Here is a 3,793-nt window from a genome sequence, read left to right as displayed (position 1 = left end):
ACATCTTGAATTCGGCTTAAATCGTTTGCCAGCCAGCCAAACAGTTCGAGTCAAATCAACTTAATTAAGTTATATTATAAAAAAAGTTACTAAGCTAATTAAGACTAAATTACGAGCCATGAGTAAACTATCGCTTCAATTCAATATTATAAATAAACTATAATATGTCACAAATAATAGCATATTATCAAAATTTAAGAAAAAAACCTTTTAAACAAACTCATGGTTTATTTATGATTGCATTCATTTAAAGATTATATTCATAGAGATGATGGCAAATATAAACACTTTTTCCTTTTTTCATATAATTCGAACAATATGTGAAAAAGTTTAAAATTGTAGCCTTATTAAATACATATCTAAATTGGCATACACGTGACGCAATAGACTTCCTTCAAGATCTCTCGATACATTCTTTTACTCCCGAACAATATGTAACTATTTCAAATTTAATTTAGTACGTACTTTTCTTTAGTACGTACTTTTCTTTTTAATTTCATGACTGATTTTTACACTACTTATTGAGAAATTAAATTAAAGCCACACTAATTATGTACCCACGTAAGGGTTACCGTACCCATATTTAATTCAAGTTAAATTGTTTTTTCAATTTTTAAATCTCCCGTTAAACACTAACATTTTTTCTCTCTCATAACATATTTGAGTGACAAAGTGAAAATTAAAACGGTAAATAGTATATTTAAGAATCATAACCAATAACATTTAACAAATCAATAAGCATACATAGGGCATTGTTTGGCTAAGCTTATGGAGAGCTTCTTATGACTTATGGATCCGCTCTCCATAAGCTTAGCCAAACATGCCCATAGTGTATTGTGTGTAATGAATAATCTGTTGGGTTTGTGGAGACTCATTCTTGGGTTGGGCTCGGTTTAATGAAGACAGGAAAACCGGTTACCGGATTTGATAAAGATCAAAGACAAGGAAAGCTAGCTAGCCGACCCTTAAAATCTTTAGTTTGAACCTTTTAGTTTTCTAGTTCACTAAAGAATAAACCATAGATGTATCTCTATGTATAACCATTCTTGTACGTGTAGTGCCTCACGAGTCACGAGAGTAAGAAGCAAAGAGCTCGTGAAATAAAGCACTCACTGTAACAGTGTAAAAAAACCACAAAAATCTATACATGCTTGTGTTTTTTCAGCAGTTATTTGTATTGATTGAAACTGAATTCTTAACATAATCAAATACCATAACCATAAACTTAAATTATCAACATTGTCTTATTAGATTATCATTTCACATGCCCTAATCCCTATTATGCAAATATGATTATTATTAATAGTTTCTTAATTCTTATCTTAAATTTTTAATGACTTCACTCCAGCTAGGAACACAAAGACGTTTGTGTAGTTGAACATGAACATGCCTGTTACACCCCACCATAATAATCACAAACCAACTGCCCCCCATAGTCCTCTTTTCGTAATTAACCAAACTTCCAGGGTCATTTTCCTACACCCCATGTATATATTTTCCCATAATCATATTAACCAAAACGCACCCCACGATAACAAACTTAACAGAAAAAATAAAATATGAATAACTTCACCACCACCACTGTCGTTGTTCTGGTCCTCCTGACCGCCACTGTCGTCGTAAACTCATGCCCGGCGTCAGACCGGGACGCATTACTCGCGTTCAAGTCCGCATTAACCGAGCCGTATTTAGGCATATTCGACACGTGGACCGGGACCGACTGCTGCACAAACTGGTACGGTGTCAGTTGTGACCTGACTGACAGTCGGGTCAACGACATCATCCTACGTGGCGAGTCAGAAGATAAAATCCTCCAAAAAACCGGCCGGTCAGGGTACATGACCGGTTCACTTTCACCTTCACTCTGTTCACTAGACCGGCTCGCCACACTAATAGTCGCCGACTGGAAAGCAATCTCCGGCGAGATTCCGGCGTGTATCACCACCTTACCTCACCTCCGTATACTCGACCTCGTCGGAAACCAAGTCACCGGCAACATTCCGGCAGACATCGGAAAGCTATCAAAGCTCACCGTTCTTAACTTCGCAGATAATAAAATCTCCGGCGAGATTCCGGCGTCCATCGTAAACCTCGGCCGGTTAATGCATCTTGATTTAAGCAATAACCAGATCACCGGTGAGTTACCCACTGATATGGGTAAGCTAACGATGATGAGTAGAGCTTTAATTAACAAAAACCAGCTCACCGGAAATATTCCGGCGTCCATCGCCGGAATATACCGGCTAGCGGATTTGGATCTTTCAATGAACAAATTATCCGGGTCAATCCCGAATCAATTCGGGTCAATGCCGGTATTGTCTACACTCAATTTAGACAGTAATCAAATCTCCGGCGAGGTTCCGGTGAGTTTGTTGAGTAACTCCGGTTTGAATATTGTTAACTTGAGCCGGAACTCGCTTGACGGTTACTTGCCGGATGTTTTTACTCCGCGGACGTATTTTTCGGTGCTTGATTTATCGTTTAATAAGTTGAAAGGCGCGCTCCCCAAAATCGTTGTCGTCGGCGAAGTATATCGGGCATTTGGATATTAGTAATAACCATTTGTGTGGGACCATTCCGACCGGGTTTCCGTTCGATCACCTTGAAGCGTCATCGTTTACTAATAATGATTGTTTGTGTGGGTCGCCGTTAATGCGCGTTTGCTAGTACCACAACGATGTGCAGTGTTATGTTATTACCGTTACTTAACTGTGTATACAGTGTACCACTAGACCAATAGGTTACGTGAAGTAAGTAGTACAAGGGTGCGCACATTGTTTTTAGTTTTCTTTTACTTTTTAAATAAGTTATTAAAAGAAAAACATTTGTTCGAAGTGTGGAGATTTGTTAATATGTGTCATGATGCACGTGATAAGTTCTTTTTTATTGAATGGAATATGGAATTTACTTTTATTTATTTTGAGCATCTCATGATCTATGTTTTTTACATGATTAAGTAAATCACCATTTCTCGATAGGTAGACTGTTAGAGGCTCTGTCTATTCAGACTCGTGATCAGCTCGGACTATCTTTAGTCAATGAGAGCCGCGTACAGAGTATCCGGCGTTATTTAATTGGTTGTTAAAAAAAAGTAAATCATGATCCCCGGATATGTAGTGGTGTGGCTCTTAACAGATAACTTAAGTGGATTAGAGAATTTTGAATAAATAATTTAGATTGATCAGACTCAATACATATAAGTGATTTCTTTTTTAAATTGCACTACTGAGCGAAAAACCTGGTGGGTCATGGCTAGGTATGGCCCTTATAAAGATCCATCCCTGCATATATGTATTCTCGGTGACCGAACTATTAAAAATTCACGAAGCAAGTAATTTGGAATGTCATGAAACGAGTAGTTTTAGAATGTCTTGAAACGAGTAATTTTAGAACGTCACAAGATGGAAGACAAATAATGAGCTTATTTTTTCAAATTAAACGGCTTGCTTATTCAAAATGATAGAAAGCATAAAGTGGGTTTCTATGGATCTAGGATCGTTCCTCTTTTAAGGTCATTCAATGGTATGATTTGTGTAATTTTCTGTTCATTGTTTTGTTCTAGTGCCTTGCTAGGTTCTCTAATGAATTTTGCCTTCCAAAATAAAAGTAATCATTATTTTCTTTCTGTTAAAAAATTAATATTTAACTATTTCATGACCTTTTGATGAGTGGGATCTTACTAAAGTGGCATTCACAAAAGTAATATGCTGTCGTTAAGGATTTGGTGCAACTAGTCTTAAGAAAGAAGAAGATATAAAGCTTTTCACCCATTTTTTATGTGTTCTTGAACGTG

General features: G+C 36.9%; 1 pseudogene; it reads left to right on the top strand.

The window, feature by feature from the left end:
* Window positions 1-1,404: 1,404 nt before the first annotated feature.
* LOC143577941 (uncharacterized) lies at window positions 1,405-2,949 on the top strand (annotated as a pseudogene).
* The last annotated feature ends 844 nt before the right edge of the window (window positions 2,950-3,793 follow it).

The sequence above is a fragment of the Bidens hawaiensis genome, unplaced genomic scaffold (assembly GCF_021521415.1).
Source record: "Bidens hawaiensis isolate Kalapana, Puna unplaced genomic scaffold, B.hawaiensis_p1.1 tig00028978_1, whole genome shotgun sequence".
NCBI classification, from domain to species: Eukaryota; Viridiplantae; Streptophyta; class Magnoliopsida; order Asterales; family Asteraceae; genus Bidens; species Bidens hawaiensis.
The sequence above is the reverse complement of the archived record's forward strand: the minus strand, read 5'-3'. Positions and strand labels throughout refer to the sequence as shown.